We start from the raw sequence: 16,691 nt of genomic DNA, 5'->3' as shown, positions 1-16,691 counted from the left end.
TTAAAGGATTGCAAAAGTTTTATTACTTCATAGTAAAACCGTGTCTCATATTTATACCCACAAAACGTGTACGGTTCTACTCTTAACTTTTGGAGTTTTTCCCTCTCATTTTTCCTCTTTTATTTTCTTTCTTATTTTAAGTTTTACTATCCGATTAATTAGATCATTGCTTAGATTAAGAAAACGAGATAAATTAACCGCGTATTCCTTTCCTCATTCTCTAACAAAAAGATATGATAGCTGTCGGACTTAGGTTATGCCCACTAGTGTTTTTTATTATAGGCAGATTCAAAATTTTAATCAATAGGATCGATTCTTAGAATTTTTAGTAAAAACTACTAAAAATGTATGAGTCCAAAATCTAACATTTGTTAATACTTTATTATTTTTTTACACACACACACACATATATATATATATATATATATATATATATATATATATATATATATATATATATTTATGTTTTATATCAAAAATATTGAGTTAATTGGTTGAGCCCGAATTACTTAGGTTTACATCTGCTATTGCTTGTTATACTTTTTAATTTAGTCTGTTTTATAAAACTGAAGTTGTTAAGTACGATACTCCAACTGAAAATAATACTAGTCACTTCACTTATCATTAAATGACTTTTAAGTAAGTCATGACTTGATTGTGTAATATTTTGCAATATCATCAAATAAAACTTAAAAATCATATTTATGCAAATAAATAATCCATAACATTACTGTCATAAACTGACAAAAGCTGAAAATGGTCATTTAATTGAAAATAAAACATATTGACCTGAAGAAGTTACCAAATCTGATAATACTCATTGGTCATTAGAGAGTTTTATTTTTTAGGAGAAAACGTCCTTGGCTGGACAAACGTAATTTCATGACATAGGTATCTATAACATAAAATTTTCACTTCGTCTTCATTAATTACTACTTAATACTTATTACTAGGGGTGTACATAGGTTGGGTTGGTTCGGATGTTACAATTACCAAATCAAACCAATTGTGTCGGGTTATTAAATCCAAAGAGCAAACCAAACCAATAAAACTCAGATTTTTCAATCTCGGTTTTTCTCGGGTTTTCGGGTTATTCGAATTTTTTCGGGGTTTTTTTCTAGTAAAATCTTCGTAGAACAAAACATATAACGTATGCTCAAAAAATTTCTTTAATTCTAGTAAGATACAGCTATATAAAATATTTTCTAAGAAAATAATACAAAATATGAGACGTGTCATGACATTATCCTAAAATATTCAACAATAAAATTATGTAATATAAATATTACTAATTAAAAAGCCATAATAAAAATAGAAAGAATTACAAGAAAATATATTTGACTTCACACCATAACAAAAAATTGCTCATATTTTTAAGTTTTACCCGACCTAGCCCATATTGTATATATTTTGAAAGCACTAGCAAATTCAAAATCTGTTTTCTTATAACCATTGCTTCTAAAAACTATGGAGTTAAATCTATGTTCTCATACCCATTGCTTTCACCCTCTTTTCTTCTCACATCTTCTACATATGCTTCAAGGGGCCATATGTCATTACTGCTTCTTCCCTATGTCACTTGGTTGCAATGTAAGAAAATTGAAGATTCAACATTCCACCATTGAAGGCCATTCAAAGCTTTATTTTCAAAAATATGATTATTTGAGTTTGTTAGTTGTTTGGATTGGGTGTTGTTCCAATTGATTGAAAATATCAAAAGGAGTTCAAAATTTAAATTTGAAGTGATTTGGAGTAGATTTGAGCAAGATTTGAGTTAAATTTAAGAAAAAACGCAAGGAAGAAGATGAAGTCAGTTTTTTGTATAATCTTGTATAATAGTGTATATGAGTGTATAAACACATCTTATACACTATTATACATTTTTATACACCTTTATACAAGCGTTTGTAGATGAACTTCTTCCACGATTTTCAGTTGCAATTATTGTTCAAAATCAGTCCAAATCTCTATTAAATGACTTCAAATTTTATATACAACCTCCTTATACTATTTCTAACAATTCTAGATAATACCCACTCCAAATTTCTCACAAAATCAAATTCGAAATTTAAACCCACATATTCAAGCTTGTTAAAAATCTAATTTTCACCATCCAAATGGATTTGGTTTGTTGAACTAATATTTGAGTTACAGCTACTGATTCGAAAATTAACTTAAAAGCTTGAGCAATCTTTTTTAAAAATTAAATAGTAATTTTGAGAACATATTAGAGTTGGATGTTGAATCTTAGCCTATTATTTTTGGGCTAGTTGGTTGTAAATTGAAATATGAGCTATAAAATTGAAAAATATGGATCCCAGTTGTTCTTATGTGAAATTTTCCCATAAAAATATACATAATCTAAAAGTATTAAGTCATGCTAAAATAAATAGATTAATAAGAGAATATTAATTACATGACTAAACGCTAAAGAAAAATGAAAATAGGTTATACATTTTTATCTAAATTATTGCAAAACAAAAAATAGATATTCAATACATCCCCGTTCGCAATATTGAATTGAATGTCTTTTGTTAGCATTAGTATTGATTTGATTTTGGTTTGGGTTTTTGTTAGCATTATTTAATTTGCTAATATTAATGGCTATAAAACTTATTGGAATATTCAAAAGTTCTAAGTCCAACCTTGAAATAATACCTTAAAAGCTAAAATTATGAAATTTTTTAAGAAATATTTATAAATTATATCACAATAAGTATATTTATATATCAAATATATCTAATGTCGGGTTGGTTTGGTTTCGGTTTGACTTTCTTTACTTAAAACCAAACCAAACCAATTATGGTCGGGTTTTCTTTTCCAACACCAAACCAAATTATAGCCGGGTTTTTTTTTTCTCGGTTTGACTCGATTTATCGGGTTGGTGCGGTTTGTCGGTTTCCTTTGTACACCCCTTACTTATCACAGTAAAATATCATCATGTTATGCTTCTGTCAGTTCGGACAATTTTTTACCCTCTAGAGTTCAGGACTTCACAAGAAGATTCAAGATTGATCGATCCACTATGGATATATATACATATTTTCTGGAAGCATTACGCTGAAAATTTTGTGCAAGGAATTTTCCTGCTAGTTCTCGACCAAATGAAACTTCTATAACACTAGACATGTGTTTTTCTCGTCATTAATGCAAACAAGTTAAGTAGTTTAATGTCGTTTTCCTTCGGAGAGCACTGTTTAAGAAAAGTTCTAGGGGTGTTCGGATTAGAGAACAATTTGATTTATTACAGTTTAATTTTAGAGGGATCGTTTGTTCCCATGATTCTCCTGAAAAAGAGTGCTAAAGAAGAAAAATGAAATGAGAGCAAAATTAAAATATTACATATCAAAGGTCCTACCGGGAGTCGAACCCAGGTCGCTGGATTCAAAGTCCAGAGTGCTAACCACTACACCATAGAACCCTTTTCATAATATTGAGCTTCTAGATGAAATATATTTCTCTGTTACAATAACATTTCTTTGGGATATTTCCAAGTCTAAATTCATATAGTTTATTATTTAGAAATTCCATTTCACCTAGATTGGAAAATGATATTTAAGCGATTCTATGTTGGTTTTCTTTTACCTAGTAAAGTAGTAAAAGCATTTAAGAACTCTTTTGAGATATGTGACGATAGAATTCTTTTGGTGAAGGATTCAATGATGATAGAGCTAATATTGCTTTGCTATTTATAACGGGAAGAAAGGGACAAGTACATCATTTAGAGAAAGAACATAAGATTTAGTATATATATTGGATGCGAGTAAAAAACATTAGCTTACTTTCAACTCAATAATATATATATTCAGAGCCTTTTTAAATACTAACAGTTATGTGGGAATTTGTGTTTAGATGGAATACTAAAGACATCAACATGTAGTTCCAAACTTCCAATCAGGAGGAGCAAGTCGAGAATTGTTGTGAGCATACCTGAGTCAAAGGGGAGTAAATAAGATGAATAACATGGAAGAAGTATTATTTTAATTGCCTACCATTTTCATCCATCATTATCTCAACCAAATTTTCTTAAAGAACAGCATAAAATTTCGAACTATGCGATTTATATTGGTGACAAGCAAATGGTTGGAAAAGATCGATATATATATATATATATATATATATATATATATATAAGTGACAGTTATTAAAATTATATATTTTGGAGCTGTTTGACCAAAAAATAACCTTTCGGCTAAAACAGTTAGAGTTTATATAATAATGGGTTAAACTTGGTTAATAATAATATCTCTAGATGTAAGTTCCGAAAATGTGAATAACGTTAGACAGATAATGGTGTATTGACAACAACATGCATTAACTGTTCCAAAAAGTATGAGCAATAATGGAGGAAGAACTAACAATAGATAACAATAAATGATATTTAAGTAAATAGGAGAAGTGGTTCACCCAATAAAGGATGAACTAGATGATTGTCCCTCCTAACAATGATGAATGACAGACAAATCCTAGAATATTCGAATTATTCTCGGATCTGATGGAAAAGTGTGGAATAAAATGAACAAGAATCTTGATGAAAGGTAGTGCTTGTATCTTTATAAGAGAGAGAGAATCTTTTATCAAAAGTCGGTTCTTATCAAATGAATGTTATATGTCCTCATTCATTGTCTTTTTCCTATTTATATGGGACATATCCCTAATAAACCCTAATAGTACAAGTACATAGAATATCCACTAAAATATTCTCTTTAACATCCTATTCTAAAAACTAGTTGTTACAACTCTATGTGCGGTGCTCGACCTCGACCATTGTTGACATCTCGACCACGAGTCTCGCTGCTTCCTGGTCGACCTCGACTAACTCTTTCCTCAATGCTACCTTGCCGTAAATATTTTGGGGCAGATTTTAACCTATAAAGTTAGTCCATTCGCTTATTGAGGACGACCTCAGACGACCTTGATGAGTGGATTCTGTTTGTTATGGTCGAGAAGATTGAACGAGTGGGTCGGGTGACGTTTGGGACGAGCTAACAACGTGGCCTTTCGTGAGCCGCAATTTTTGGGGGTTACATTGTTTCTATACCAAAGAGATGTCATGACATCACGCATCATTATGACACGTTTTCTCACTACTTTGCGTTGTTTCCCGTGCATCTGTCAGTTAGGTCTGCCGTTTAGATACCAGTGCTAAGTAATGATGGCATAATTTCTTGGTTTTGATGCCCGAATTCTTATAAATAGGTATGTGAGGGAATTCATTCGTGTTTTACGTATTATCATATCGAATCCTTATGCCTTCTTCTTCTTACTCCATTGTTCTGTGTCTTCTTTCCTGGTTCTAGTGATTCCAGTTGCTTTTAACGCTTCTTTACTTGAATATCCTTTCTTTCGTCAAAACTATGGCTAACGTGTCCTCTGGTTCTGGTGAGGGAAATAACTCGGTCCCATTGGGGGTGATTTTGCCTCCTCATGCTGAGGGCGTCTCTGTTGCCATTGAGGATGAGAACTTTCCTACGGTGGAGGAAATAATTCCTTGCAGTGAAATAGTCAGGTCTGACTTCTCAAAGGCGCCTGAAGATGAGTTAGAGGTCTCTGAGTCGGTGATGAAAGAGGCCGATCTAGCAGAGCTTAGGGCTAAATTCAACATTCCCGCTCGCATCAATTTGGTCCATGCAGGGCAAGATGTGGTACAAATCCACCACCATGGGTATTGCACATTCTACGCATACCCCTTCTCCTTCTCCCATTGGTAGAGGAATTTTGCCATTACTATGGCATTTGCCCAGATCAACTCGCCCCATATATCTACAAGCTCATCAGGATGCTTACTAAATTTGCGGAATTGGCCGGGGTCGAGATCACACTCTAGCATCTAATACATCTCTTTGCCACTAGTTTCTATAGGGGGACAATGTTGAACCTTCGCCATCTAGGGGAAAATGCCTGGTGGTGAATATGGACGACAAGGCGAACTGTCATTTCTGGCATAATTTTTTCTTTGTCAGAACCGAAGATGTGGTGACCACCGTGGACGGCTTCCCCGAGACTTGGAATTATACTCGTAAGCGTCTAACCTTTCTTCGTTGAAACATTTGATTTGCTTATTTTAGTCGTGGGTTCTGAACTCTTATTCCCTTCTTATGCAGCCAAGACTACGCCCTTACTTTAGTAGGGAACATTTCTGAATGGGTTGGCCGAGTTCTCCCTTACAACGTGGAATTCGCGAGTGGACGAGCTTTTTTAAGAAGTTTGGGCCTGCTCCTTCCTTGACCGATGAGCTTGTCTATTTTTTTTGTTTTGTTTTGGCCTCTTAGTCGCATATTTCTTATAATTTGCTTTTGTTGATAGTGATAACGTCTTTCAATTCTTTCTTTTCTAGCCCGAGGATCTTCGAGGAGGCCGAGAGCTCCCCCTCCTGCATTTCGTAAGAGGAAAGCAGCCTCCTCTTTGGCGTCTATCCGCCCTACGACCACGGCTAGGCCTACTCACTCTTCTGTTTCTTCTCTCTCCTCGACCGTGGCTAGCTATGCTAGGTCTTCGACCCCATATACCGCTGCTTCAGCATCGGTTTCTTCTCTGCCTGCAAATATTTCGAAAGTGAAGCTTCCGGCTTCCTCTTTATTTTGTCTTGTGGACGAGGAAGAGGAATCATCGCCAAACAATGGGAATTTGATTTCCGCAAGAAAAGATCAGTGGATGTTGGTGATGGGGTTGTCTAGGCTGTAGATTCTGTGATGGATGAGACCATAATACTTGAAGACAATGTCAAGTTGGCGTCTTAGTTACCAATATCGGTTGAGGCTATAGAGGGCGTATCCCTTCATTTTACGACGACGGAAGCCAAAGGGCTGTCTACAATGGTTTCTGATACTTCGCGGAAAGAGGGGCCATCGGCCTCGCGACCGACTAACGGTGCTTCTTCGCTGGCTGATGGAAGAGATAAAGGCATGGTAGAGGATGGCTATGAGATGGGCTCAGACCTTGATGTTGCAGAGCTGAGGATGATGGAAGAAGGATTTACTCAGCTCGAAGTGAGGCTGGAGAGGTCTATGTGGACCATCAGGATCCCTAAAACACAGAGAACGTGATCCCCGCCCTTGGTCACCTTTGTTCCGACGTGGAGGGTGAAACCCTTGCGGAGTTGGATGATGCTACTTTATCGAGGAGCATAGCCGGCCTTGCAATCAGGGTAAATTTTTCAAGTCTTCTTTTTCTTGTCTTCTTTGTTCAAATTTTTTGTCTTTGTTTTAGTGCTTTGCCCTTGTCAATGAAGGCGTTCTTTGATTTGACTCTCTTTCTTTTTGTGATTGCAGACCGTGATCTTGGAAATCGAAATCTCCCAAAGGGAGGAGAGGCGTAAGGCTATCTTCACGAAGATTCAGCGCAAATACTTTGAGTACCGTGGCAAGTATCAGGAAATCTGCAGGCTTTTTGGTGAGAGCAGCAATTTGCAAACCCTTCGGGATGAGCTGAAGCAAAAAAATAATGAGCTGGTGAAGGTCATCAAGAAATGCAGTGTCCTTGAGGGGACGTTGAGAATTAAATAAGAAGAGCTCGAGGTCAGTATGGCCATGGAGGTTCAGTGTGGAGACCTCCAGATGCTGGTGGTCGAGTTGCGCAGGCAAATAGAGGAGTGTCGCCTGCAGATGGAGGTTCTTTTATGGCGATATCACCAAGAAGCAAAACGAGCTGGATAGGGTAGAGTTAGCTTGGTCGGACACTTCAAGGAAGACGGAGGCCCTTGAGATGATGATCCGGACCCTCCTTTCTGAGCGGGAGAACGAACTGGAAATGGAAAGGTTAAAAGAGGAGCAGCTTGATGAGAGGATCGAAGAGTTGTAGAAAGAGAATTCTGACCTCTACGACCGAGTTACTACCCTTGAGGCTGAGAAGGACCAATTACTGGTGCAACCGTCCTCTTCTCATTCTTTGGACTTTCCTAATGTTCCTCGAGAGCTATATGAGGAGTCGATTCATGCCGAGGCCCAGTTGGATACGTTTCGAGATTTACATGTGGCGGGATCTGTTTCTGGTGCCGCCCTTGAAGATGCTTATGTTAAGGCTCGTGAAGCTCGAGTCGCCTGCGGGTATGATCCTGCTATGGCATAGGCTGGCGAGGATGAGGGAGACGAAGGTGTAGACCAGTTTGAGCAAAACACATGGTATAATGCTGCATATCATGGGGCCGAAGGTAGCGATGGCGAGGGCATTGAAAGTCAAGAGGGTGATGTAATTAAGGGCCAAGTCGGCGAGGATACTGTAGGCGATGAAGGTGGTGGCCAGTAGTTTTCTTTTTTGTCTTTTTTGTATATCTTTGTGTGTAGCTGGTGGCGTCTTCATGAGCTTTTGTAAAAATGTTCTAAGTATGAAATGCCAACTTTGTTATTTGCATCTGATTTTCTTCCTGTGGTTCGTACTTTTTTTTGTTGATTTCATCGCTTGGTTGCCTTGATTTTCTATCTGTAATCACTTAGTTCAAATAAGGTCGAACATATCCTAAGTTTAATTATGGTCTAGGATCAGTATGTGTTAGTTCATAAAAGGTCAAACCAAAATCTAAGTTTGATTATAGCTGAGGGCTAGTAGATGTTAGCTCAAACAAGGTCGAACCTAACACATGTTTAACTATGGCCGAAGGTCAATAGGTGTTATTTCGAATAAGGTCAAATATAACCTATGTTTAAATATGGTCGAGGGCCAGTAGGTATTAGTCCGAACAAGGTCAAACACAACTTATGTTTAACTATGGCCGAGGGCCAATAGGTGTCAGTTCGAACAAGGCCAAACATAACTTATGTTAACTATGGCTGAGGGCCAGTAGGTATTGGTCCGAACAAGGTCGGACATAACTTATGTTTAACTATGGTCGAGGGGCAATAGGTGTTAATTCGAATGGGGTTGAATTGTATCCTAAGTTTGATTGTGGTCGAGGGCCATTAGGTTTTAGTTCGAACAAGGTTGAGCATAACCTACATTTAGCTATGGTCAAGGGCCCGTAGGTGTTAGTTCGAATGAGGTCGAACATAACATATGTTTATCAGTGGACGAGGGCCAGTAGATCTAAGTTCAAACAAGGTTGAATCATAACACATGTTTAATTATGGCTAAGGTCTGGTAGGTGTTAGTTCGAATAAGGTCGAACATATCCTACGTTTAATTATGGCTGAGGGCCGATAGGTGTTACTTCGAACAAGGTCGAACATAATCTACATTTTATTATGGCTGAGGGCCAGTAGGTGTTAGTTCGAACAAGGTTGAATGTAACCTACATTTAATTATGGCCGAGGGCCCATAGGTGTCAGTTCGAACAAGGTCGAACATAACCTACGTTTAGAAAGATATGGTTCTAAGTGCAGAGTTTGTCGACTTCGTAAACTTTAAGCATTGTTGCCTTGGTTGTACATTTGAAAAAATAGAAATAAACTTCATGCATTGTTGCTTTGTTCATACCCTTGGAGAAATTTACAAATTTTCGGGAGTTGGCTGGCGTTCCAGTCCTAGACCCAGTCTATCTAGTCCATTCAATGGTCGACTTGGAGAAGGCTTGAGAGGTCGAGCAATGAACTAGATGTCTTGTGCCTCCGTCTTTGCGTACTTCGGCTTGAAGTGTCCCCTCCGCCGCCTCCTTAAAAACCTCCTTGAGAAACCCAATTGGGATAAAACTCAAGTTAGGGGAAAAAGAGTACGACTTGGGGGACACTTTATCTCTTAAAAGTTGAAGTACTTGAGGTGGGTAATATTCCAGTTTTTTTATAGTAGCTTTCCTTCCATTGTTTCTAGTTGGAATGACCCTTTGTTCGATGTTGCCGTGATTTTGTACGGTCGTCCCAATTTGTTCCCAGTTTGCCTTCCTGTGGGTCTTTTCTTGCTTGGGTTTTAGATTTAAGCACGTAGTCCCCAACTTTGAGCGGTCTGACCTTTGCCTTTTTGTTATAATAGTGTTCTGCTTGTTGTTTTTGGGCGATCATCCTTACGTAGGGTATGTCTCTTCGTCGAGCTCCTGCCTTCTGCTATCATCGTTCCTTGGTCTACTTTCGTGGGAATGTCTTAGGCTGGCTCCCCGACTTCGATTGGTATGACTGCACCAGTCCCATAGACTAACGAGTAAGGTGTCTCTCATGTGCTTGTCTTCGGCGTTATTTAGTAGGCCCAGAGCACTTCTGGTAACATTTCCGGCTACAACCCTTTTGGCCTTTTCAAGTTTTTTCTTCATGATGTTCAGTATCGACTTGTTGGAGGACTCCGCTTGTCCATTTACCGCGGGGTGGTATGGCGTTGATAGTATTCTTTTGATATGCCACTTCTCAAAATATTCAGCGACATTATTTCCTGTAAATTAGGGTTCGTTATCGCAGCTGATCTCTTTGGGGAAACCGAACCGGCATACACAATTTTTCCACATGAAGGCGATCACTTCTTGTTCGCGTTTTTTGGGCGAATGCTCCTGCTTCGACCCACTTAGAGAAATAGTAAGTTAATACTAAAAGGAATCGTACATTACCTTGCCATGCCAGGAGGGGGCCCACGATATACATTCCCCATTTGATGAATGACCAAGGAGAGGTGGCCGAGTGGAGGTGTTCGTCTGCTTGGTGAATCATTGGGACATACTTTTGACATTGCTCGCATTTTTTCATAAAGATTGCGACCTATTTTTTCATGGTGGGCCAGTAATACCCTACCCATATGAGGCATCTGACCAAAGACCAATTTCCGGAATGAGCTCCACAATGGCCTTCTTGGACCTCTTCAAGGACGCGCTGCATCTGATTTGGGCCCAAGCATTTCGCCAGAGGGCCGCTGTATGTTCTCTTGTACAGGTCATTGTGGATGATGATGTACATAGATGCTTGCATTTTCAGTTTCTTGCCCCTTTTTAATCACCCGGGAGTACGTCGTTCTGCAAGTATGTAACAATACAGTTGCACTAGTCCCAAGTCAGTTTTATGGTTCTTACCTCGATTTGGTTTATCGATGAGTTAAGAAGTTGGACTACACTTCAGTCTTCATTTGCTATGTTTTTGGTAGTTGCTGCTAGTTTGGTGAGGCTTTCCGCCTCGACATTCTGTGCTCGTGGGATCTGGTCGAGTTGAAATTCGTCGAACTCGGGCAACAACTTACAGATTTCGATCTGGTGTTTTTTATAACCTTTTTTCTTTGATTTGGAAAGTCCCTGTGACTTGGTTGACAACGAGTTCAGAATCGCAGCATAGTCTTAATCGTTTTTCCCCGTATTTGAGTGCTAGCCTTAACCCTGCAATTACGGCCTCATACTCGACCTCGTTGTTAGTCATGTCCGATCACCTTATGGACTAGTGAATCACTTTGGTGGTTGGGACTTCGAGTACAAGTCCTAGTCCAGACCCTGACGTGTTAGATGCGCCATCAGTGTGTCACACCTCCTTTTTCCGCACCCACGAGGGTGCAAGGGAGTTTTTCCAATTAAAGGACAATCGAGACGGGATTGGTTTATTTATTTCAGAGTCGCCACTTGGGAGATTTAGGGTGTCCCAAGCCACCAATTTTAATCCCGAATCGAGGAAAAGAATGACTCCATATTACAGTCTGCGTACCAGAAATCCGGATAAGGAATTCTGTTAACCCGGGAGAAGGTGTTAGGCATTCCCGAGTTCCGTGGTTCTAGCACGATCGCTCAACTGTTATATTCGGCTTGATTGTCTGATTTTATACAAATATGAACTTATGTGCAAATTTTATCTTTTAACCGCTTTATTATTATTGTTTTTAAAAGAAATATGAACATCGCTTAAAACACGTCTTTGGACTGCGTTACATGAAATGCACCCACAATCCGGAACACGTTTTATTTGATGTTTTGGGATTTGGATTCGGGTCACATGAAATGCACACCCAGGCTTAAGAAAGTAAAATATTAAACACGCGCCTAAAGAGACTATCGCGTTATTATTTTGGGGAAGACCGTGAAATTCGCTAAACGGTCCTTCCGAATTCTAATTAAACCATACATTTTGTGAGGGCCCCGCAATCTATACGTTTTATTTGGCGAGGCTCGTCTCATTTTTATTTTTACAGGATAAACCTACAATGACTATATTTTCTATTAAGTTCGTCTCTAAACTAAAAGAAAATCTCTTAATTATTTACATGCTGAAAAACGTAACTTATTAGTTATTAGTTTACGGCTAATGCGAATGGAAAATTGCGATCGAGTTTGTACAAAGAAAAACTGCTTTCATTTTATATTCTGTTATTCAATAATACTAGAACATGAGATTGACCATAATATCAAAACAGATTAATTATTCTCCGTAATTTAAACTAACATTATTAGATGAAGAAAGTATACATATGCAACCTCATTATTCATTAATCATTCAACTACATCTTTATACGAAGAAAGAAAAATTATATTCAACCACAAATCTAAACAGGAGGAATTCAACAGGAACAAAGCCTGATTAATATTTCATTTTTTGCTTCAAGCCGAGATTGTACAAATGTGTACCTGGAAACAGCAGTACAAGAACAAAAGAAGGAGAAGTCAGCAGCAGTAATAACACAGCAACAGCAGATTCAGCAACATCGCAAACCAGTACAGTAGGAATAGCAGAAAACCCAGGAGACTATAAACGACTCCAAGTATAGTGAAGAAGTAAAAGGCAGGAAGGTTCTGACTATTTCAGATCTTAAGCGAGGCAATGAAGCAGTAACTATTTTTTTCAACTTCAAAACTCTCCAAAATGAATTCTGCCCCTGTATATTCAGTGTATACAGAATGTATATCGGGTGTATACTTCTCACTCCGCCCCCTCTTTTTTTCTTCTCTCTATCTAGTTTTTCCTCTCTTTTTTTCCACCCTTCTTCCTAAATTTTCTCTTCTATTTATAGCAAAATTTTCGAAATTTTCAGATTTATTTTTTTATTATTTTATTATTTTTTTAATTAAAAGAAATCCCACTTACAAATTGCTTTTATTTTTTTAGAAAAAGAAATCCCACCTTTATTTACTTTTATTTTTAAAATTCCAACTTTAATTACTTTATCTTATTTAAAATCCCACTTTTTATTTTTTTTAAAAGAGAATCTCACTTTATTTAACTTTTCTTTAAAAAACAAACCACTATCTTTTCTTTTTCTTTTAAAAATGCTACTTTCAATTACTTTAAATTTTTTAAATTTTCAGATACCTTTATATTTATTTTTTAATTCCAACCTTATTTTACTTTTAAATTTTTTAAAACTTTTTACTTTTTTTAAATTTTCTACATTCTTTTACTTTTTTTTATTTTTTAAAATCATTTCCGAAATTACTATATATATATATATATTTTTTTTTAAAATAAAAATAATAAATAAAATAAAATATTTTCGGAATTTTTTTATATATATAAAAAGGCGGATTGGTTTAGTGTTAGGGTTTCTTGTCTTTTAATTTTTGTTTTGTTTTGTAAAATGTAAGACAAAGGGGTTTGGGTCTTTTGGGTTATGGACTGGGTCGACCCAGTTCGAAATGGACTGGGTCGTAGGGAAGATTGGGCCATTTTTTGGGCCTATGGCTTGAAATCGAAGAAGAGGCCCAATTCCGACTTTCTTTATATTTTCGCTCTCTTTTCTTCTTTTATTTTTCTAAAACTAAATTATAAAAATACTTAAACTATTATTAAGAACTAAATTAAGTTATAAAGGCGCAAATTAACTCCCAATAACAATTAACGCACAATTAAGTATTAATTAAGCATAAAATTGTATATTTGGACATTAAATGCTAAAAATGCAAACGATGCCTATTTTTGTAATTTTTAATTTTTGTAAAACAATTTTAATTACTAACAATTGTAGAATTAAATCCTACATGCAAAATGCGACATATTTTTGTATTTTTTATTAATTTAGCGAATAAACACGCACAGACAAATACAAATAATTCTTCAAAATATCACAAAATATCACAAAATTGCACACCAAAGAAAAATCATTTTATTTTTGAATTTTTTGGGAGTAATTCTCATATAGGGCAAAAATCACGTGCTTACAGCTGCCCTCTTTGCCCGGAGACACGAAGGGTTTTCGTGCAAAGATAAAGCGAGCGATTTTTGCCCATCCGAGTACTCCGTTGAAGCATTTTTTGAAAAAGATTTGACCGAACCTTTGCTTCAAAGGTTTCCTACATATCCTGGGCTAAACAGGAATCAGGTCAATGTAGTTCGAGAAATTTTGGTAGCTGGGACTACCGTTGGACTGCAATGTTACTGTTGTTGCATGCTATTACTACTGCTTACCGATCTCCTTGTTACACCGTGCTTAAAAAAACAAGAAGCTAGGCTAGAGTACAATTTGTTTTTGTTGCCTTGCTTCCTTGTCTGCTTGCATTTCTTTCGGTGCTTTACTTCTTTTGACACATGTACTTGAGTTTGTACTGTGACCTCTTGTTGCAACCTTCTGTTTCCCGGTGCCGGGGAATTTTATTGTTTCCTGCTGGGGATTCCTATTGTAACCCTCTGTTTTATTGTCCTCTGACTTGATTTTGAAATGTATGCCTCTGTTATCTGGGCGGGCTCCCAATTTTAATACTTGAAAATTAAAGACTTGAAATGTATGCCTCTGTTATCTGGGCGGGCTCCCAAGTTCAATGCTTGAAAATTAAAGACTGAAATGTATGCCTCTGTTCTATGGGCGGGCTCCCAACTTCAACAACAACTTTAAAAATGAATGTCATTCCTCTCTTCAACCAATACATCGCCATTCTGTTCTTCAGAGGGGGCTCCTGATTTCAACAACTTTAAAAAATAAAATCCTATTCGAGGGCGGATGAACCCGAAATATCCTATTCGAGGGCGGATGAACCCAAAATATCCTATTCGAGGGCGGATGAACCCAAATATCCTATTCGAGGGCGGATGAACCCAAATATCCTATTCGAGGGCGGATGAACCCAAAATATCCTATTCGAGGGCGGATGAACCCAAAATATCCTATTCGAGGGCGGATGAACCCAAATATCCTATTCGAGGGCGGATGAACCCAAAATATCCTATTCGAGGGCGGATGAACCCAAAATATCCTATTCGAGGGCGGATGAACCCAAATATCCTATTCGAGGGCGGATGAACCCAAATATCCTGTTCGAGGGCGGATGAACCCAAATATCCTGTTCGAGGGCGGATGAACCCAAAATATCCTGTTCGAGGGCGGATGAACCCAAAATATCCTGTTCGAGGGCGGATGAACCCAAAATATCCTGTTCGAGGGCGGATGAACCCAAAATATCCTATTCGAGGGCGGATGAACCCAAATATCCTGTTCGAGGGCGGATGAACCCAAAATATCCTGTTCGAGGGCGGATGAACCCAAAATATCCTGTTCGAGGGCGGATGAACCCAAATATCCTATTCGAGGGCGGATGAACCCAAATATCCTATTCGAGGGCGGATGAACCCAAAATATCCTATTCGAGGGCGGATGAACCCAAAATATCCTATTCGAGGGCGGATGAACCCAAATATCCTATTCGAGGGCGGATGAACCCAAAATATCCTATTCGAGGGCGGATGAACCCAAAATATCCTATTCGAGGGCGGATGAACCCAAAATATCCTATTCGAGGGCGGATGAACCCAAAATATCCTATTCGAGGGCGGATGAACCCAGAATATCCTATTCGAGGGCGGATGAACCCAAAATATCCTATTCGAGGGCGGATGAACCCAAAATATCCTATTCGAGGGCGGATGAACCCAAATATCCTATTCGAGGGCGGATGAACCCAATATATCCTATTCGAGGGCGGATGAACCCAAAATATCCTATTCGAGGGCGGATGAACCCAGAATATCCTATTCGATGGCGGATGAACCCAAAATATCCTATTCGAGGGCGGATGAACCCAGAATATCCTATTCGAGGGCGGATGATCCCAAAATATCCTATTCGAGGGTGGATGAACCCAAATATCCTATTCGAGGGCGGATGATCCCATTTTCAACATCTTGGAATTGTCTTACCTCCGACTGTTTTTCTCCAAATCTTGTTGTCTTGCTATCTCTTAAAACTTGAATTGATTTCCTTGTTCTTCTGAGAAAATTTTCGACCATGGCAGAAAATCTTCTGCCCCAGTTTTGATGCTTTTCCTTGTTCTCCAGGTGGACGCCTGACTTCTGATATTTCAACTGTTCTTCCTTGTTCTCCACGTGGACGCCTGACTGTTAATTCAATTCTTCATCCTTGTTCTCCAGATGATTGCTATTTCTTTTCTTCATCCTTGTTCTCCAGGTGGACGCCTGATTGTTGTTTCTTTCATTGCTCTTCCTTGTTCTCCAGGTGGACGCCTGATTTCTGATATTTCATTGCTCTTCCTTGTTCTCCAGGTGGATGCCTGATTACTAATACTTCAACTACTCATCCTTGTTCTCCAGGTGGATGCCTGATTGCTGTTTCTTTCATTGCTCTTCCTTGTTCTCCAGGTGGACGCCTGATTTCTGATATTTCATTGCTCTTCCTTGTTCTCCAGGTGGATGCCTGATTACTAATACTTCAACTACTCATCCTTGTTCTCCAGGTGGATGCCTGATTGCTGGGGATAATACCACTGGGGAGTCTCCTTTCTTTCCTTCCTTCAAATTCAATTTTTTTTCTCTTTTTTTTTCTTTCTTAACACTGCTGGGGATAAAAGTGTTATCTTCTTGGGATAACGTTGTTGAGGATAACGCTGCTGGGGAATTTTATCCCTTCAAATCGATGCTTCATTCTTCTGG

General features: G+C 38.0%; 1 non-coding gene across 1 annotated transcript; it reads right to left on the bottom strand.

The window, feature by feature from the left end:
• Positions 1–3,349: 3,349 nt before the first annotated feature.
• On the bottom strand, positions 3,350–3,421 carry TRNAQ-UUG (transfer RNA glutamine (anticodon UUG)). Its single transcript has one exon. It is a non-coding gene; the product is annotated as a tRNA-Gln (tRNA).
• Between the last annotated feature and the right edge of the window lie 13,270 nt (positions 3,422–16,691).

This window comes from Nicotiana sylvestris, chromosome 11 (genome assembly GCF_000393655.2).
Source record: "Nicotiana sylvestris chromosome 11, ASM39365v2, whole genome shotgun sequence".
Taxonomy (NCBI): Eukaryota; Viridiplantae; Streptophyta; class Magnoliopsida; order Solanales; family Solanaceae; genus Nicotiana; species Nicotiana sylvestris.
The sequence above is the reverse complement of the archived record's forward strand: the minus strand, read 5'-3'. Positions and strand labels throughout refer to the sequence as shown.